General features: G+C 43.0%; 1 protein-coding gene across 2 annotated transcripts in view; it reads right to left on the bottom strand.

The window, feature by feature from the left end:
- The window catches only part of PLXNB2 (plexin B2), a 338,143-nt gene that overhangs the window by 175,838 nt on the left and 140,064 nt on the right, over positions 1-22,241 (bottom strand). Inside the window, exon 3 of one of the 2 annotated variants that reach the window (XM_048836863.2) lies at positions 21,760-21,873. The exons of the other annotated variant lie outside the window; for it this stretch is intronic. The gene's annotated coding sequence lies outside the window, so the exon portion shown is untranslated. The remainder of the gene's footprint in view (positions 1-21,759; positions 21,874-22,241) is intronic. 2 annotated transcript variants of the gene reach the window in all.

The following is a 22,241-nucleotide window of genomic DNA, read 5'->3' as shown; positions in this document are numbered from 1 at the left end:
GGGTTCCAGAGAGGCAGCACACACAGATTCCCCCTGTCCCGTCACCCCAGCTCAGTGGAAATCAAGTACAGGGGTGGGGAGAAGGGAGACATCCCAACATTAGCCTGCCCCCCCACAAACAGAGCAGAAAGGAGGACGCTCCCAGTTTGGAGCAGTCAGGAGCAGCTCCGGGGAGGAAGTGGGGATCGGGGGTGGGACAGGAACAGCAACGGCTGCACACATGGAGTAGGGTGGAGGAGGGGTACCCCTGCTCTGGAGGAGTCACCTGGCTCAGACGGCTGGTCGTCCAATAGCCCCCTGCAGCTCAGGTCTCTCCCCACCACCCCACCCCTCGCTGATTGCCTGCCTGCCTCCTTCGTCAGCCCAGATGGCTCTCCGCAGGTCAACTAGGACTCCAAACCCTGTGCATGGCACCCCTTTGGGCGGGTCACCCTGGGCGGGGGCCCCTACAGCCAATTCCAAAGGCTGGCCCTGTCTGCAACAAATTAATTTGAAAAGCAGTTAAAGCACTAGCAGCAAGGTGCTTGGGTTTGACTAAGTTTTAGGTGATTAGTTACATAAAGTTTAACTCTTAACAGAATGTCATTAAACGATAGCAGTTCCACATGGGAGTTCAACTCTGAAAGTAAAAGTGGATGTCTGACAAATGGAAAGTAATTTCACATTTGAAGCAAATTAAATGAATTTTCCGGATGTTGCTACAGGAGAGCGAGACAGATTCAGGAAGGTGAAATGAAAGTCACCATTGATGGTTCTTGGGAACTTTGTGTTAGGTGTCTCCAAGTGACATTTTAATAAGAAACTAGGAAAAGGACAAACCTGAGCTAGCAGTTTTGGAATTCTTTTCCCTTGACAATGTTCATCTGAAGCACAAAGAAACAGGTATATTTTTGAATTTGGTTGACTAAGTTTAGATATATAAATCTACATTTAGGCACCTAAATAAAAGTTACTTGATTTTCAAAAGTATTGAGCACCTGTAAAGCCTACTGAACAGCTTCTGGGAGCTGCTGGGCTTAACACCTCTGAAAAATATCACCCAGTTTTATTTATGCACCAAATAAGGATTTACAAGTCTAACTTTAGGAATCGTAAGTTTGAAAATTCTGGCTTCTCTCTTTAAAACAAAAGGATTTTCAATATGTCCATCACACACGTTTTGTAAGTAAGTGAATATTATGGGATAGCAATATCTTTTTGGACAAAATCCCAAGAGTATCACACATCATGATTCGTGTTTCCAGTCCATGCTGGGGAATAAATGAGAAGTGGAGAAGTAGCAGTGGTCAAGCAGAGGATCTATGGTCATTCTATGGGGTGGAGACAGGATGGATGGCATAAGAAAAGATTGGGGGAAATCATCTCCATAGTCCCTCTATTACTGCACTATAGAGAAGCCACACATGCACTGTGGAGCTGGCTATGTCTCCAGGCCAGCAAATCACATCGCACTGGGGCCTTGGAACACTTTCTAAACCCCAGGCAACTCATACTGCACAAGAAGAAGTGCACTAGGTTTTCTAGTCTATACAGGTTCTTCATCCACACTCAACACTGTGGCATCAGAGTCTGGATTCCTGTCTAAATGCTGCACTTAGGAAGACACCCTCTACTCCATTCCCGCAGCCTATGACTGGGCAGGATTTTAACCTAAATGTGGCTTCACAAGACTGTGAACCTTCCTTAATTATCATTACAGAAAATCCAAAAGATGAGAAAGTTCACCTGCTTAATCAACATTTTCATTACTTTAAATTTCCTCTTTACCTTTTAGCATACTCTACTAAATTGTTTCCAAATACACTGGAAAAATACTTCATTAAAAAGTAGTGATTTTAAAAAGTAGAGATTATTTCAAGTTCGTCCTTTTAGGATTACAGATTTCCTACAGTTTACCCGGATTCACTTGGAAATCTGCTTTAAAGTGCAACAGATGTCGACTCTTCACGCAAGACTAAGAAAAGCCTTTATCCCATTCCCATCTGGAGATGGCAGGCAATAAATAAATAAAATGGGGGAGGGGGAAGAAAAGGAAGACCCAACTGCAACATAACATCGTTGAGGTGGTAGGTGTGTATCGCCAGAAGTGTCATACAGGGAAGGGAAAAATAAAGGAATCTAAATAAGTTCCAAAGTTAATAAATGTTTTATAGCCATGTTCATGCACTCAGTATTTTGGTTAAAATGCCATATCACTACCACAACAATTCCGAGAAAACAGTGACTTCAGATTCTTAGAACACATTGTTTTTACTTTCTTGGCAGTTGGAAGAAAGGCAACTTCCTTGATTTGGTTTCTGCAAGGAAAGCATAACATGACATTGACTCACATTAAGCTCAAGGTATGTAAATTCCAAACACTTTAGTTTGGTATGAAGGTGACAAAGTCCCTCAAACATTTTTACTATCTTATCATAGAATGATAGAATCATAGAATATCAGGGTTGGAAGGGACCTCAGGAGGTCATCTAGTCCAACCCACTGCTCAAAGCAGGACCAATCCCCAACTGAATCATCCCAGCCAGGGCCTTGTCAAGCCTGATCTTAAAAAGACCTTTAAAAAAAAAAAAAAAAAAAACAGACGCTACACTTATTTTCCATGTCCAATTAAGTGTACAACAGCAACTGCAAAACTATAATTGTGCAACATTATACATTGATTTTCCTTATCTCAAAGAGAAAGTATTTCTAGTAAGAAAATATTTTTGTTCTTACATGAATGCACTAATAGGAAGTCTCTCCAAATTGAATACTCATCAACAACTGAAAGTCCCATGAATATTATTATTTGTATTGCAGTATTGTCTACAAGCCCTAATCATGAACCAGAGCCCCTCAGGCACTGCACAACCACAAAAAGAAATTACTGCTATTTGCAACAAAATTTACTCCACATAAACAGGCAATTTTATAATCTCATAAGAGGTTGGTAGAGCTGTGCATTCCAACGTCCAATGTTAACCCTTGTGTTTATACTTCAGTCACATTCCTCATGTTAGCCTGGGAGTGGATTCCAAATTTATTTAACAGGAAAGCAATCATTCCAGCCTACTTTGCAAGAAACAAGACCCTGCCGTATAATATTCTATAAACCACCTCTGTCTCTGCGGCTTTCTGCATATTAACATGCTTCTGGAGTGAGCTAATCTAGATGCTTTCCAAATATTTCATGCCTATAGATAACTCAGGATGAAAAACATATAAACCATTTTTCCTAACACAATGTTGGACTCAAAAAGAATAATTTAAGACTTGGAAAACAAGACAGGAAAAGACTAGTTCCACTAAATATAGTGTGATTTTTTATTTTATTTTAACTCACACTGTTCACCACATCCACAAAATATGGAATCATCTATAGACTCAGCTATCTTGATGATATTTTAAAGCACCATTGCTCAACAAATTTTGGGCATTATCAATCATGCATCCATGCCACTTTAAAGTGCATTTAAAAAACCAAAAAACTCCTATGCTGATGTGAATGACATCCTCTTCTCAATCTTCATGATCTCACAGGAAAAATAATCCCTGAGGAACAAAGATACAGAGCGAAATATAAATGTGAATGTAAGCTTTTTGTAGTATTTTTGTTTTGTTTAAGTTTTCATCTCTGTAGTGAGGCGGGGTGGCCTCCTGAGGACCGGCAGTAGAAGGGCCCCGCACTGAGCCCTGGTGGGCGGAACCAGGGCCTAGTTGCCCCTTCCCCAGGAAGTGGGCGGGAAGGGCAGGAAGTATAAAAGCTGGCCCAGAAAGCTCAGTAGGGAGGCAACCACCAGAGACCAGAAGCCTCCTGTGGCCTCCCAAACTAGAAAGCGGCGGAGGGTGCCGAGGGAGCAGAGGACTGGCCTGGGCCACCGGGGCCGTTAGCTGATTCAGACCTGGAGGAAGCAGACAACTGGCCCAGACCATCATTGGACCTGACCCCAGAGGGAGAGGACGACTGGCCCGGATCACCTACGGACCAGACCCGCAAAGACTTGCTCGCAGTCCCGGAAGCAACTGTCAACCCCGACCCCTCCTCACGGCAACAGATACACCAAGAAGGGGAATGTGGAAGTGGCCCAGGGGTAGCAGACCCCTGTCTGGCCGCAACACTGACAAAGGGTGAGTCAGCGTGTTACGGTGTGGATCCCCACTGACCCAGTGACAAAACGCTTTGTCGCTGCTAGGGCCCTGGGCTGGGATGCAGTGGAGTGGGTGGGCCTGCGTCCCCCCTGCCACCCCAGCCCGGGGGTGGCAGTCTCCCCTTCCCCAGGCAAGAAGCCTGAGCATCAGACTCTTTGCTGCCAGCCTTGATCCACGGCCTGGGCTAATTGACTGTTCATTTGCTGCTCAGCCTGCACACAGGCCTGGATCCCAGCTGCAATCGGAGACCGCTTCATTCCCCACAGTGGCCGATGTATCAGTGACATAGTGAGGCGGGATAGCCCCCCGAGGACCCGGAGTGGGAGGGCCCCCACACTGAGCCACTACCCTCTCATATTCAGATTCCTCTCTAAGCCGATATGAATGGTGCACTGTGCTGGATGACAAGGTGACCTTTGCTTCAGTGAAAATGGAGGAAACAAGAGTACTTTGGTCTTCAGTACTGAGGCCTGTAACATATTTGCTCACTTACAGGAAGAGATACGAACATTTTCAGACACACAAAAAAGGGTGACATTCCTTATTAGCTGATAACTGTAAAAACAGGCAGAAGCAAAACAAATTGAATCTTTCAGTTTGCAAAAATAAGAGTTTTTTTGGTTGGTTTTTTTTTTTTTTTAACCTCCAAAGGTTTAAAGTCACCAGACTAGTGCAGTGGGCACAATTTGTTACCATATGAACAAAAGAATGTACCACAAAGTAAGTAGTGCATGCATCACAACTGGCAGCTAGCCTGAATAATGCTTGAGTTAAATTGAGTATGAAGAATGAATTACCTGTATGTATTAACAAAAAAACAACCTGTTCTCACCTGGCTAGAAGTACCACTACATTCCAGGAATAATGTGACTTTTTCCACATTTGTGAAGTCATTCTATTCTGTACATTTACATGGAGATTTGATCATAATGTACCTAGTAAGAACTATAAGGCACATGCCACAAGGAGATATCTAATGTTATCCAACAAAATTCTTCCACAGTCAAGACAAACAGAGGGGAACACAGAGTGGAGGACAGGGGAAGGAGAATGTAATTACTTTATTGATTACTTGAGAGATTAGAGGAGGTCCACCATTGAAAGGTTTCATATTGGAACCCCCCTTTTTTTTGTGCTTAGATCATGAGCCTGAAATATCGATCTCGCTAGCATGCCACCATATTCTAGAAGTTGCTGATTAAATGTGGAGGTGTATATTGTGTGGGTGTGTTTTTATATACTATATAATTAAGGAGGTGAGCTCTGAAAGGCAGGAAGGATCTAAAAAGAAAAAATATAAAATCAAAAGCAGCAAAAGTACATACATAATAGGAGTAAAAAAGTACATTCTTATCAATTGCAGGTGTTTTTGAAGGAAAATTAATTTAAGTGTAATGCACATTATATAAGAAGTGTTTCTGGTCAATTCATAATTAAAAGGGAAACTGCATGTTTTCTATTTGGTTATAAATTATGTAGATACAGTTCAGACAGACTATTTTTATAATTTAACTAATTAAAACCTAGAGATTGTATTGCTTTGTGCACATTTGTATGAGTCACTTAAAGAAAAACCTTGTGTAAGTATATAGACGTTTTTGTTTTCTCATCTTTTCCCTCCAGCAAGTTTAGTTCAAACACTATTACTGGGTTTCTGCTGACACATCATCTAGAAGTGGGATAGAATAGAATGAGAAAAGAAAAAAAAACATTTGGCAAGAAGAATAATTAGCCCGGTTAAAATTGGCAGTTACCAAGTAAATGCATTTCTAAATATTGAAGTGAACATTTACTTAGTAACAGATTGCAAGAGGAAGTATTTCAGGATCTGGAGCCTGGAACAAAATAATTATTAGGACAAAAATCCTAACTAAAATGACATCGATTTGCATTGGAACTATTTTAGTTACATTTTTGTACGATGGAGAACCCTAACTAAACCTATTTTTTCTGACGTACATTTGTATGATGCAACTACATTTCTGAAACTAGAGTGTTAACCAATGCGAAAAAGAGTTTTTTATTTAGAAAAATTGTTCTGACATAAACGAGTGAGTTTCAGGGTTCTATCACTTACCATACCCAAAAGCAGAGACTGAGGTCAGCCCACCCATCATTAATTTTTTAGAAAACATTTCTTGAAATCAAAATACTCATGTGTCCACAAAGATGCACTACACACCTCTTCAAAAAGTGATTTTTGAACTCTGTCCTCCAATAGTTAGCCCACTGCAACCAGTAAGATCCAGAAACAAACAAATGTAAGAAGAAAAGGAGTACTTGTGGCACCCTGGAGAGATTGCATCCGATGGAGTGAGCTGTAGCTCACGAAAGCTTATGCTCAAATAAATTGGTTAGTCTCTAAGGTGTCACAAGTCCTCCTTTTCTTTTTGCAAATACAGACTAACACAGCTGCTACTCTGAAATATAAGAAGATAGAGAAGCCAACAAGAACTATTTGGGAAGTGAAGGGAAAGAGATTTCATACTGATGAAGTCATTCCTTCCTGCAAGTTTATAATGGGCTTCATCTTCTGACTTTTTTTAATTGTTTGTTTGTTTGTTTTTTACAATGTTCCCCTTCAAGTGTGCTCCTTAGAAAAGGCACTTGCATTCCAAAAGGTACTAAGTTCTTTATAAAGGAGAGGGAGCACTACTTTCTGTTTTCCGGGCAAATACCTCTGATCTGGAATGCAGAATAAACGATTCAGAGAGGGACTCCTTTGTGCCTGAGGATTTAGCAGAAAATAAGCATTCACAATATAAAACAGATGCGTCACAACACGTTTTGGGTGGAGAAATCTGTTCACTCATTGTATTAAAATGCTCAGGAGGGACTGCCTTATGATACAAGACACAGTTAAAAATTAGAAGAGGCGGAAGCAGGAGCAGCTAAATCATTCAACACTCGAGGCTTGATGCTGACATCCCTGGAAGCATTATCTCACACTGGCACATTCTGTGATAAGATGGCCATAAGAAAATACAAGGTTCTTGTTTAAACTGTATCTATGTTTTGCTGTTAATAGTCACATGGGTCCCAGCGACCTTTCAGCTTTTATAAGAGGGGGATGAAGAAAAGTAATGATTACAAAAAATGGGGATAAATCCACAAAAACTGCAAGTGTAATTGTTCCCCTCAAAATGGCACAAGTTGAAGCTAATTGTAATAGAGCCCTCAGTGGTCAGGCTGCCTAGTAGCTAGATCATTGGTTAGGGGAGCTGTAGAGGCACCTGACCCCTCCTTCTCCCTTTCTGGCACAGGGTCTTGTGTTGCTCAATCCCTAAACAGGGGAGATGGATCTTTCTCCCAGCCATGAGGGGGCAGTTCAGGGCCTGTTTTCCTGGCCTGCTCCCTATGTAAGTCCTTTTGGTTTCAGGCGTGGCCCCGCTAGTCCAGTTGCCCCACAGTTGGGGCTTCTCTGTAGGTTCCCCGTGGCCGGGGAAGACTTACTTGCCTCCAGTGGCTGCGCTGGCAGGCAGGTTGCTGGTTTGTGCTTTCAGGCAGGCACATAGGCACCAACTCCGTGGGTGCTCCGGGGCTGGAGCACTGATGGGGAAAAATTGGTGGGTGCTCTGCACCCACCGGCAGTGCACCCCCCTACCCCCGCTCGCCTCCACCTCCTCCCCTGAGCACGCCTTCCCCGTTTCTCCTCCCAGCGCTTGCCGCTGCAAAACAGCTGTTTCACGGCGTAACAAGCTGTGGGAGGAGCAGGGATGCGGCGCACTCAGAGGAGGGGGTGGGGAAGAGGTGGGCCAGGGCGGGGGCAGAGCTGGAGTGGGGACTTTGGGGAAGGGGATGGAATAGGGGCAGGGCAGAGGCTGGGAGGGCACAAGCACTCACTGGTGCCAGAAGTTGGTGCCTATGGGCAAGCACACAGAGAGCTCCTGCCTCTTCACCAGTCAGCCCCTGACTGAACCAGGCTCCCTTTTTTTCCTCCCCCATCCAGGCCTAGCATTGGCTGCAGGTATAATGGGGCAGGGCTAGCTGAATCCACAGGTGTTCTTTAACCCCTGCTGTTCCCTGCTGCAATCTCTCTGCTCCTTCACACTAATCCTGGGCAGATTTTTGTCATTTGCTAAACTGACTTTGCTAAAATAATTCCATTTATATTGTGCCAGAGAGAGAAAATGACTAGCATAGGGCACTCGCCTGGAAGGGGGATACCTGGGTTCCAGTCCCTGCTCCAATTAATAGAGTTAATTATTTATACACAATTGAACATCTTCAACAGGAGAGACAGAGAATCCTGCTCCGGAATAGCATGGTGGTTCAGACACTCACCTAGGACAGGGGAGATCTGGGTTCAAATCTCTGCTCCAGAGCTGAGATTCAAACCTGGATCTCCTTCCTCTGACATGAGTGCCCTCACCATTGGGTATGAGGGAGAAATCTCCTCCTGCTTGTCACTTTTGTGAATGGTACCTAAGTCCTCCTGTGTATCTAACCCAACAAATCAAAACATTTCATTAGAGAAACATCAAAATAAAATGTTTCAATACTTCCAAAAAATATATATTTTTCTGACTGAAACAACTAACCAAAAATCAACACAAATTTACACAGCACTTCAATTGGTCTGAGTCTGCATTTTTCAGCAAAAGAGGTTTTGGCCAAAAAAAGTCACCCAAATATATTCATTAATAGTTTTGCAAGTCAGCCACTTTGCACCTTTTTTTGTTCTCTTGTACAGATGATTTTGTGCTGAGGGAGCTCTGATGTGGAGAATTATTAATGTTTACGAGTACACACATTCACCGTGGATGAGTTGGTTGGGTCATCCCCTATTCACTGGCTTTGTGGGTAAGAATATAGGAGGAAATGAAAAAAATGACTGAGAAAACAAATAATCTTAAAACAGAACACAAACAAATTAAAAGAGAAGGGGAAGATGCTCAAAACCTGAGTGGATAGTAAAACAGGGGAAAATCCACAAGATTTTAATTTATTCTGGTTTTTGAATTCCAAAACATTGAAAATTCTAAATTCAGAAAAGTTCCGTATAGCTTTACTGAAGACATAGCATCGGCAACATTAAGTTTTCACTCAAGAAACTCTTTGCACATGTTCCAGGCCTAGAATACAAGCATTGTGGCCAGAGAAGTTGGCCTGTGGGCATACAGGGGCGGGGAGAGAATCTGGCATTTGAGGACAAACACCTTAAGGAATCACCTATGTGGTGCAGAGATATGGGCTACGGTAATGACTGCATGGATGTTAAGTGATCACAGATAGGAGGGAGGCTGGTTTGCAAAACAGACACACTCTCTCTCTCTATTGAGACGCAGGCCAAACTAGGAAAGTGTCTGAACGCCCATGATGTACAGGACATTTATCCTCCTGCTGCACCATTACCGAGTCTAGCTTTTATTTACATAAATAAGGAAACCAATAAACCAGTTCATAAGGAGGAAGCTGCAAGAGGATATGGCTGCTGGATGTTTACTGGGAAGCTTATCACTTCCAAGGGAATACGAGGAAATTCTAGCAATGGTTTGCTGCTGATTGGGATTGCTTGGTTCAGCCTGTTCATTGCAGCTCTCAGAGTAACAGCCGTGTTAGTCTGTATTTGCAAAAAGAAAAGGAGTACTTGTGGCACCTTAGAGACGGTCTCTAAGGTGCCACAAGTACTCCTTTTCTCATTGCAGTTCTGTAAATTTAACTGAGCTCATATGGTGACAGACAGGTTTTAAAAATCCAGAAGCAGAGGTGTCTGTGTAGGGTGAACAGTGAGAAGCAGTTTGAAAACCCTTGCCAAGAGGAGGAATGATGTACATGTTCACATTCCTTGCTTATTACTTCACTGGGAAGCACTGAGTAGGAGTAGTGTGTGCTCAGTGCTAGAAAGAGACCAGGGATAGAACAATACATGGGTAAAGAGGGTTTAGAAGGAAGTACTGCGCTTGGGATAATTACAGACAGATCTGTGTCACTGAGCTCATTGTGGTTCCTTTGCTCTCTGTACAGCAAACCAGAACCTTTGGAGGTCAGCCAAATACATGCAGGTAGCTGTTGGCACTTTGCAGCTCCAGCTGGTGCCACACTGAAAGCTGGGTCTGCCTTAACCCCAAACAAGGGCTTACGGCAACTTCTTTGTTGGTTCTGTCAATTGAGCCACATATTGGCTGGAGATTAAACCAACAGACTCCATGTTGCCAACTCCTATCATTTGATCATGAGTCTGGCAATATTTTATACGTTTCTTAAAGCCCCAGCCCCAAGGCTTGTGATCAGGTGAGAATCTCAGCTTTCGTTTACAAAAAGAGGAAGTTTCTAGCCCTTGTAATTGCAGAGAAAAGCTTGAAAACAAGATTGGAGTGCAAACTAAAGGCTCAGAAACCAGAAGGTATATAAAAAGAACTCCAAATTTATTACCTTTAAAATCTCAGGACTTTTAAGCCAAATTCATAATTTTGTGAGACCTAAGGAATGAGATGTAGAGGCTTGGATCTGGCAATACTGCAAACGGTTCTCAGTTACTTGCAAGTACAAGTGTCATAGTTGGAGTGGGGAGAGGCAGAAGAGGGGCAGGGAAGTGGCCCTTTAACATTAAGTTTAAATGGAGGGGAAAAAAAAAAAAGCCAACTTGCTCCCAAAAGCCTGCCAGACCAGACTATGTCATGTATCCTGGATCAGATACATGTATTTCTAAACGAGGTTCTCATCTCTCTGCACCATATGCCTCTAACTCAGGAGTTCTCAAACTTCATTGCATCGCGACCCCCTTCTGACAACAGTTACTACATGACCTGGGGGAAGGGGAGGGAAGGGGAGCCTGAGTCCCACTACCCTAAGTGTGGGGAGCGGGAGCCACAGCCTGAGCCCTGCTACCCTGAGTGGAGGTGGAACTTGGGCTTCAGCCCCGAGTCCCAGCAAGTCTAATGCCAGCCCTGGTGACCCCATTAAAATGGGGTCATGATCCACTTGGGGTTCCGACCCACAGTCTAAGAACCTCTGCTCTAACTGAAGCAACTCAGTGATTCCCTGGCAAGTAGGATGCAGAAAACAAAGATAGGATATTTGCTTTGGTGCATCCAAATCAGCTTCAAATGCTGACTTAAATGGTGATGGTAAGGATAGTAAGGATGAGGAACCATGGTTGGTCCTTGCAACATTTGGTACCAGATTCCTACTGAGAACAAGCAGTACAGAGACAGAAGGGGAGGAGGGAAGCCTCTTGCCTTCATACTACCACGATGCACACAGCATAATGACAGGTTTCAGAGTAGCAGCCGTGTGTTAGTCTGTATTCGCAAAAAGAAAAGGAGGACTTGTGGCATCTTAGAGACTAACCAATTTATTTGAGCATGAGCTTTCATGAGCTACAGCTCACTAATGGTTTCCCTTAAAAAAACATGCTAATTTCCTTTGTAAAGGGACGTCATCCCATTATTTGAAGTATTCCATACAGCAAGGAATACCAGAGAGTCTAAGGTACATTCTTCTTTCGTTAAGGAGCAGAATCTCTTGGGTGACTGAAATCTTACATACACTATTGCATGCGCTTGAAAGAAGTAGATCAGACTCCTTGTTCATGGCAATCCTACAGGGAAGGTAGAAGATTATTAAGGAACAGAGCCCCTTTGGGGATCAAGCAAATTCTGTTTATTAAGGATGAGCTTCAGCTGAGCCAGACAGTCTTGGCTCCTTGCTATTTGGGAAGATTACACATCTCCTGCAACTACAGCTGGCACAGGCAGAGTTAGAAGATCGTCCTTTTCCACATTCAGTATCTCTCATCAACCAGGTTTGAGGTTAAAAAAGCAAGGCTCAAACATAGAATCATAGAACTGGAACTGGAAGGGACCTCAAGAGGTCATCTAGTCCAGTCCCCTGCACTCAAGGCAAGACTCAGCCCTGGTCTACACTATGGGGTTAGGTCGAATTTAGCCGTGTGAGGTAGATTTTAAAATGAATGCGTCTACGCAACCAACCCCGTTCTGTCGACTTAAATGTTTCTTAAAATCTACTTCTGTACTCCTCCCCGGTAAGGGGAGTAGCGCTAAAATCAACCTTGCTGGGTCGAATTTGGGATAATGCAGATGTAATTCTACGGTACTGGCCTCTGGGAGCTCTGCTAGAGTGCTCCAATGTGACCGCTTTGAAGCTGATCCACTAGCCAGGTACACAGTAAAAGCCCTGGGAAATTTTGAATTTCATTTCCTGTTTGGTAAATCCCCTCTTGCAACTGCTCAAACAGCCCTGTTAATGTGTCTGGGGATGGAGCGGGAATCCTCCAGGGACATCTCCATGATGCTCTCCTGGAGGTACTCTGAAAGCCTTTGCAGAAGGTTTCTGAGGAGGGATGCCTTATTTCATCCTCCACGGTAGGACACTTTACCACGCCAAGCCAGTAGCAAGTAGTCTGGAATCACTGCAGCACAAAGCATGGTAGCGAATGGTCCTGAGTTTTGGTCGCATTCAAGCAACATTCAGTCTTTATCTTTCTGTGTTAGCCTCAGGAGAGTGATATCATTCATGGTCAGGGGTTGAAATAGGGGAATTTTTGTAAGGGAACAGTAAAAGGACTCCGTTCATACCGGGTTGTTTGCGCTTGGCTAAAAGGAATCATCCCAGAGAATAGCCATGCGGTGGGGGGAGGGGTGAAGGGATCATCCCAGAGAATAGCCATGCGGTAGGGTGGGGGGAGTTGTGTGCTGCACATCCACCTGAAAACCATAGCCCCTCCTTTTAAATGTGAAACCCAACTGGCATTGCTTGCTATGGGAAAGGATGGTGCTGCAGTTTGAAACCATTCCCACATGTTATGAAGGCGGAAGAAGCCAACTCCATGTACCAAAAGGCTTACCATGGCTGCTGGAAAACGAATTCTGCAGCCCAGCTGTGTGCGATGTGTCACCATATGGGCAGGTGCTCAATATAACAGGTAAAATGCGACCTTGTACCTAAAGCATTGAATTGCTTAATTCACTGTGAAAGAGTCTCCCTTTTGTTCTCAGAAATGTATCATCTTAAATTTTACTCTCCTTTTTTATCTCCCCCTAGGTGCAAATGTTTCTATGCTCCCCCATCATCTCTGTCCCTGAGGTTATCGCAGATTAGAAGCCGAAAAAAAGGCACTCACAATGACTTGTTTTCTGAGCTCATGCAGTCCTCCCTTAATGCATGGAGGCATTCAGTGGCAGAGGCCAGAAAAGCATTAAGTAAGCATGAAGAGCAGAGGCAGGTGGGGATGGTGAGGCTTATGGGGGAGCAAACGGACATGATGTAGCGTCTGTTGGAGCTGCAGGAAAGCCAACAAGAGCAGAGACCCCCGCTGCATCCATTGTATAACCGCCTGCCCTCCTCCCCAAGACTCATATTCTCCTCACCCAGACGCCCAAGAATGCCGGGGGAGGGGGGAGGAAGAAGGCTCTGGGAACCCAGCTACTCCACTCCAGAGGATGGCCCAAGCAACAGAAGGCTGTCATTCAAACAGTTTTGATTTGTAGTGTGGCTACAATAACCAACGTGGCCTTGTCCTTCCCTCCTCCCGCACCCCATCCAACCTGGGCTACCTTGTCAGTTATCTCACTTTTTTTAATTAATAAAGAAAGAATGCATGGTTTCAAAACAATAGTGACTTTATTTCCTTTGCCAGCTGTGATCGAAGGGGGGAGGGTGGTTAGCTTACAGAGAATTAAAATCAATAAAGGGGGCGGGTTTGCATCAAGGAGAAACACACGCAGCTGTCACACTGTAGCCTGGCCAGTCATGAAACTGGTTTTCAAAGCCTCTCCGATGCGCAGCGCACCTAGCTGTGCTCTTCTAATCGCTCTGGTGTCTGGCTGCTCAAAATTGGACACCAGGCGATTTGCCTTAACCTCCCATCCCACCATAAATGTCTCCCCCTTACTCTCACAGATATTATGGAGCACACAGCAAGCAGCAATAACAATGGGAACGTTGGCTGCGCTGAGGTCTGACCTAGTCAGCAAACAGTGTCAGCGAGATTTTGAACATCCAAAGGCACGTTCTACCACCATTCTGCACTTGCTGAGGCTATAGTTGAACTGCTACTTACTATTGTCCAGGCTGCCTGTGTATGGCTTCATGAGCCATGGGAGCAAGTGGTAGGCTGGGTCCCCAAGGATAACATCTCCAATGGTAATTTTCTGATATGGGAAGTAAATCCCCTCTTGCAACTGCTCAAACAGCCCTGAGTTCCTAAAGATATGAGCGTCATGCACCTTTCCCGGCCATCCCACATTGATGTCGGTTGGCAAGGTGGTACAGTGCCAAGATAGGGATGTGTGTTCCATCTATCACCCCACCACAATTAGGGAACCCCATTGCAGTAAAGCCATCCACTATGACCTGCACATTTCCCAGAGTCACTACCCTTGATAGCAGAATGTTAATGATTGCATTAGCTACTTGGATCACAGCAGTCTCCACAGTAGACCTGCCCACTCTAAATTGATTCCCAACTGACTGGTAGCAGTCAGGCATTGCAAGCTTCCACAGGGCTATCACCACTCGCTTCTCAACTGTCAGGGAGGCCTCATCTTGGTATTCCTGTGCTTCAGGGCGAGGGAAAGCAACTCACAAAGTTCAAGGAAAGCGGCCTTACGCATGCAGAAGTTTTGCAGCCACTGTGAATCATCCCGTACCTGCAACACTATGCGGTCCTACCAGTCTGTGCTTTTTGGCCGGGCTCAGAATCGGCGTTCCACTGTATCAACCAGCCCCACTGTCATCATGACGTCCCAATTGCCCCAGCCCGTGCTTTGAGGAACATCTGTGTCCATGTCCTCTCCACAATCGTCCTCGTGCTAGCGTCTCTTAGCCCGGTTCTGCACATATTCCAGGATAATGCGCGACGTGTTTACAATGCTCACAACAGCAGAGGTGAGCTGAGCGGGCTCCATGCTTGCCATGGTATGGCGTCTGCATGGGTAACCCAGGAAAAAAGGCGTGAAATGATTGTCTGCCGTTGCTTTCATGGAGGGAAGGAGGAAGGACTGACGACATGCACCCAAAACCACCCTCAACAATGTTTTTGCCCCCATCAGGCATTGGGAGCTTAACCCAGAATTCCAATGGGCAGCGGAGACTGCGGAAACTGTGGGATAACTACCCACAGTGCACCGCTCCGTAAGTCAATGCTAGCCACGGTATTGAGGACGCACTCCGCCGACTTAATGCGCTTAGTGGGGACATGCACAATTGACCGTATAAAATCTATTTCTAAAAATCGACTTCTATAAAAATTGACCTAATTTCATCGTGAAGACATACCCTAAGTATTATCTAGACCATCCCTGACAGGTGTTTGTCCTACCTGTTCTAAAAAATCCCCAGTGATGGAAATTCCACAACCTCCCTAGGTAATTTATTCCAGTGCTTAACCACTCTGACAGTTTGGAAGTTTTTCGTAATGTCCAACCTAAACTGTCCTTGCTGCAATTTAAGCCCATTGCTTCTTATCCTATCCTCAGAGGTTAAGAAGAACAATTTTTCTCCCTCCTCCTTGTAACAACCTTTTATATACTTGAAAACTGTTATCATGTCCCCTCTCAGTTTTCGCCTCTCCAGACTAAACAAACCCAATTTTTTTTTCCAATCTTTCCTCATAGGTCATGTTTTCTAGACCTTTAATCGTTTTTGTTGCTCTTCTCTTTTTCCATTTTGTCCACATCTTTCCTGAAATGTGGTGCCCAGTACTGGACACAATACTAAAGTTGAGGCCTAATCAGCACAGAGTAGAGCAGAAAAACTACTTCTTGTGTCTTGCTTACAATACTCCTGCTAATACATCCCAGAATTATGTTTGCTTTTTTTGCAACAGCGTTACACTGTTCACTCATCTTTAGCTTGTGATCCACTATGACCCACAGATCCCTTTCTGCAGTACTCCTTCCTAGGCAGTCATTTCCCATTTTGTATATGTGCAACTGATTGTTCCTTCCTCAGTGGAATACTTTGCATTTGTCCTTATTGAATTTCATCCTATTTACTTCAGACCATTTCTCCAGTTTGTCCAGATCATTTTGAATTTTAATCCTATCCTCCAAATCACTTGCAACCACTCCCAGCTTGGTATCGTCCACAAACTTTTTAAGCATACTCTCTATGCCATTATCTAAATCATTGATGAAAATATTGAACAGAACCGATCCTTGCAGGACCCCACTCGTTATACCCTTCCAGCATGACTGCGAACCACTGATAACTAGTCTCTGGGAATGATTTTCCAACCAGTTATGCACCCACCTTATAGTAGCTCCATCTAAGTTGTATTTCCCTGGTTTGTTTATGAGAAGGTCATGCAAGACAGTATCAAAAGCCTTGCTAAAGTCAAGTTATACCACATCTACCGTTTCCCCCCTATCCACAAGGCTTGTTACCCTGTCAAGAAAAGCTATCAGGTTGGTTTGACACAATTTGTTCTTGACAAATCCATGCAGACTGTTACTTTACATAATAAATCAATGATCACACTGGCTTGTTCTTGTACCCTCAGCAGAATCCATAGTCTGGGGCAAGCAAAGTTCTTCCTGCACTGAGACTCTTCTGTTTCAAAGATTGCACTCCTATTTTTCCTCCGCATTTATTCGGAGCAGTTCAGATCACACATCTGGGACACACTGAAGAACAAAATCTTACCTTTTTTTGCAATTCTATACAGAGCACCCTGACCCTCTTCACAAAGTTTGAAATTGTCACTTATATAACCCTGCCCACAATGAACACTGCCAACAACCTAAAGAAATATTAAAAATCATGCTGTGACATTGTGTCAGCAACAAAAAACCTGAAAGAAAAAAATAAAGAGCTAGTCATATCTGCACTACAGGGAAAGTAGCTACGATGCTGTAGCTATGAATGCACAACCCCGTAGCATAGGCCAGTGGCTCTCAACCTTTCCAGGCTACTGTACCCCTTTCAGGAGTCTGATTTGTGCTGTGTACCCCAAGTTTCACCTCATTTTAAAACTACTTGCTTACAAAATCAGATATAAAAATACAAAAAAGTGTCTCAGCCACACTATTACTGAAAAATTGCTTACTTTCCCATTTTAACATATAGTTATAAAATAAAATGATTGGAATATAAATATTGTACTTACATTGCAGTGTATAGTATATAGAGCAGTATAAATGTCATTGTCTGTATGAAATTTTAGTTTGTACTGACTTCGCTAGTGCTTTTTATGTAGCCTGTTGTAAAACCAGGCAAATATCTAGATGAGTTGATGTACCCCCTGGAAGACCTCTGTGTACCCCCAACACGTAGCCCTGGTTGAAGACCACTGGTGTAGACAGCTTACACCAACAGAAGGGTGCAACAGAAAGTGGGTCTCCACAGGCAGGAGCTAGGCTTACCTAGCTGCATCTACACTGGCGGTTAGGCTGGCATAGCTCCACTGCTCTGGAGTGTGGATTTTCCACACCAGAAGGCTCACACTTTTTTGAGGAGTTCTGGGAGAGGGTGTGTTGAAGCTAGGTGGGTTATCTTGGGCGTCTGCGCTGTGAGCAGACAGACAGAATTGGTGCTCAGAAAGTGAGCCAGAGACGCCAAGGGAGGGAACACTACTGCAGCCTGCTTAGAGTCAACCCAGGCAAGCTTAAACCTTATGGGAGCCCCAGTGGCTTGGTTCCCTCCCAACAATGTGGAGAGCTGCCGACAGGGCTCATGATCAGATCTGTGATAACCCTAGAAACAGTTGGCCTCTCAGTTCATCTTTAATTGCTGTTATGGGGTATAAAATGAAACAGCACATGAAGCAAAATTTTGCATTTACATAGTACTGTACATCTGAAAACAGCTAGAGCTATGTTGGACTGCAAGAGGAGAAGGGGCTATCACGCACTAGAGATACTGGACACTGACAAGTAAGAAATAACAATGCAAATCCAATATTCCTCTTTTGTGCACAAGAGACTTATTGGCAGATTCCCCACAAACAAGTTCTGAACAATGGTCGAATGTGTATGAAAAGACAGTAAGCAAAAAGGGAAATATATAGGAAGTGGTAGAACAAGTAAAATTGCATCCCTGAATGGTTTTGTTTAATCAAACAACAAGTAGATGGAATATAAACATTGGTTGTTGAACAGAACATATCCTTTTGCTAAGGACTGTATTGCTCAAGGACTGAATATGCTGACTTTTCACTCTGCCATATGGGTGCTCAATAGTTTCTCAGGCAGATAACTGTTTTCTGGGGGTTTCGAAAGCTATCAGATTTGTCTTTCTTCCTCATCAGTACGATGAAATGACTACTGTAATAATCCAGAACATGGATCAAACTTCCAAATCAGTATTTTGATTTACTTGGCATACGCGTCTAAAGGGAAAGGCATCACCCTATAATATTTAGGCTCATGTGAAGACAGATGCATATATTCAAAGTGCACCTTTTGTCCCGTTTCCTCCCCCCCCACACACACACACGATACCACAATAGTGAGAAATGCATAAGAACACAGAAGTATTAGGAGAAAGGAAGGAAGGAAGAGAAAGGACACCCTACCTCCAACCATATGGTTCAAAGAGATCAAATGATATGTTCTATCCACAGAGAATCTCACAATTTGTTTTTTTTATATCCATTTACCTCAAATAAATGGTTAAAAACACAAATATTTTTGAGGTTTAAATTGTATTTCATGTTGCAACTGTTTATTCCTTACTCTTATGAACACTAATCTACATTAGCTCTGGCCAATATTTACCTTGAAAAGAAGCGTTATAGATGGAGTGACTTCAAAAACTGCCTGTTTAGAAACTGTTCTAATCTCTGGTATATAACAGAAAGCTATTCATAGCCTTAGTTGTGGAGTTTCTAGTGTTGCTCTATAATCCGGCTTCCTGTAAAGGCTAGGATGTGTTTAATCAACCAAGTTCTTTAATTTGAAGTCAAACCATAAAACAAATGAAAAGTCGTTCCGGTGCTAGTCTCCCTGGCCTGCTTCTCAGCTGCACCTCTCCTTACAAACAAATCTGAGCTTTGGCCCACACAAAGCAGGTAATTCACACTTCAGCAAGTAAGGACATCAGAAAGGCTAAAATTCAGTATAATGTATAAAGTTTTCTGCAGCTTCTGGTTTAATCACATTGAATCTTTTTCAGGATTGCTCCTGTTGCTGCCCCTCAGCGTGGACTGGTTTGTTCAAATCTTACTCCTGCTGGCGATGGCTTCCTCAGGATCTGGCTATACTACACATCCTACAGTGGTGCCACTAGTGCAGCAGCTTTAAGCCAATGGGAGAGAGCCCTCCCATCGACTTAATGCCTCCAGCCCCCACAAGCAGCAGTAGCTATCTCGGCGGGAGCACAGCAACGTCCATATCAGCACTTAAGTAGGTGTAATTTATGTCATTTGGGGGCTCATTCATACCCCTGAGCAACATAACTTACACTGACGTAAGCTGTAGTGTGTACATACCCTCAGGGTCTGTCTACATTACCCTGCAGTGCAGGCTATGTGGGTGTGAATAGCAGTGCACACCAAAGCGTTGTGCTGTAAGCCCCTATGTGGATGCAGTGGGATGAAATAAATGGCTCCTAGTTCACATTAAAGTAGTCTGCTTCAAACAGTATTATATTAATACAAACTAGGAACCTTTTAGTTCACACCCACGGCATCCACACAGGAGAATTTCAGTGCAGCACTTTGGTGTGCGTGGCTATTCACACCCCCATCGTCCAAACTGCAGGACAGTGTAATATGCCCTTAGTCTCTCTTGAGTGGGTGCTCATTGGTATGAATAATGGTTGCACAGTTCAGCTCTGAGAGTCTATCATCTAGATTTTAGTATTGGGAGGCTGATATGTGCTTATTTAAGAAGGCAGTTATGAGCCCCTCAAAATAAGTTATATTGGACAGGCATTGTGTGGTTAGACTAAATCAGATTTACTTCACTCCATCCTGCCTGATAGCTATAACAAAGCATTTCAAAGCCTAGCCTGAAACACCCATATGCTAAGTCTGGGCCTCTCCTAACCAGAAACTGTTGCAGTGAAGTGTTTCTTTTATTTACATTTTCATCCACTATGTGAATAATAAAACAATCCCCTTTTCTGAGTCAACTAGGATTTAAACATAGGCCCCCTGAATTGAAAGGCTGGTGCACCTATATCACAGTACCAAGTATAGAACAGAGAACAGTTTTAAAACAAATGCATACAGTCATCTTGGTATAAAATTGATAGTTCCATCTTTGCATTCACATGAATGATGAAGATCAACCATGTACTCAACAACTTAAGTGGAAAAGGGTATTCAAAAGAAGCTTTCCATTATTATTACTGGGTACAGTATTTCTAGGAAAAAACATGTTTGGTCAAACTGTCAGTAAGTAACTGCTGGACCCAGGTACCTTTCATAATGCAACTGTTGATAAAGAGGCTTAGAAGGACTAGATTTTTAACTGGTAAATGTTGGTAAACATGGATTTCATGATACATAACACAAACCAATGACAAAAATATTTCCATCGATAATTACAGAAATGTACAGATAGACAATGCAAGAAAAATGCCTCTTGAGAATTTATTGGAATTTGATTTGAAGATATTTACTTGGTATATTTTGACATGTGATATTGACAATTTGTGTTTTAATGGTTATAATGCTTCAACTTTTTGAATCTCAATGTCTACTATCATTGAGCAATTATTGTCTGACCCCCTCATAGAAAAAATTCTTAAACACTGTCAAAATTATACAAAAAATAGAAACAAAATTCTGTGGTCTATCTAGATTTATTCAAACAATGCGCTGATGCCTTTTGGGGGGAGGGGGGGGAGGCAAGGAAGTTAAGAACTGTATATTAAAGCATATCAGTACTGCTCTCTCTCTCTCATTCTTATGTCTCCTATTCAGTAATGGAGTAAAAAAAACATTGAATTAACTAGTTCCAAATAAACCTACCCAGGAAATTACCTCGTAGCCCTACACAAACTTATTACACACCAACAGCTAAAAGAAGATAAAAGCTTTCTTCAGAAACTGGAAGTTACCAAACACACATCCATGTATTTTATGTATTGTATTTTATGTATTGTAATAAAATGTATTTTATAGATTGTTTAAACAAAGCAATGTTGCTTGTTCATTATAAAATGCAGTTTCCAGGATCATCAATTGACACACACACTCTCTCTCTCTCAATGTTTGGAAGCGAATAAATTATGATATGGAACTGCAAGTGAAGTCGCTATTTGAGCAAGAAATTATTAATCAGGTATATAGCAGCTGTGACCCACCAATAAGGTCACACTGCTTGCTTGAAACAAGCTTTGCTTTCTAGCCACTATATACAGACATTAAACGAAATGACTCTAGATTGTATTAGACCATCAGTGATGCTGATACACAAAGTAGTAAGTGAAAGATATGTGAAAGAAAGTACAGGTAGGAGAGGGAAATAAAATGCTGCTAAGATGGAAAGAAGATATGTAGGAAATGGAAAACTACACAGAACACTTGACAGTGGTAAAACATGCAATGCAAGACAGTATTAAACTATTTTCTCTTCCATTTTCATGTCAAATCTGACACGGAGAATTAGGAGAGTATGCTACTGCTGATGTTTATGTACATACGGGATGTATACATTTAAAAGTGAAGTTTCCCCCCCCCCCCCAATGCAGACTAACCACTTTAGTTCTGATACTCACAGGAATAGTGGATTGAAAGAGTGACACTGCAGCTGGTAGGCAAGGCACAGCTGTGCTGTGTGATAGCTCTGGGAAGCAGGTAAGAGAAATGCAGGGAGTAGCCAGAGAGCGGTTCTGCAATTAAATAGATTAAATGGACTCAAATTCTCATCTTGAGCTGTAGCCTTTACTCCACCCCCGTAGCAGTCATGGAGGTGCTGCACAGCTCCATGCCCTACCCATAAGCTCAAGTATGGAATCTGTTGCCATGTCCTTAATCTCCACATAGTTCTGCACAAAGTATGTTTATTCAGGCATTATGGATAAACTTTGAGAGCCCCCAAAGACAGAACAAGTTGTTCTTCACAAATCTTCTTGCCACAAAATGAACAAAGAACACTAATTTGCCCAGTGTCTTAATATATGGTTTGGTGGCATCAACTTAATAGGAGAAACACTTGCTCATTTCTGCTATAAAAGCAGGCAAATCTGAGCTGTTAGGC

This window comes from Caretta caretta, chromosome 1 (genome assembly GCF_965140235.1).
Source record: "Caretta caretta isolate rCarCar2 chromosome 1, rCarCar1.hap1, whole genome shotgun sequence".
In the NCBI taxonomy this organism is placed as follows: domain Eukaryota; kingdom Metazoa; phylum Chordata; order Testudines; family Cheloniidae; genus Caretta; species Caretta caretta.
Note: the sequence above shows the minus strand (reverse complement) of the source record. Positions and strands in the feature narration are given on the sequence as shown.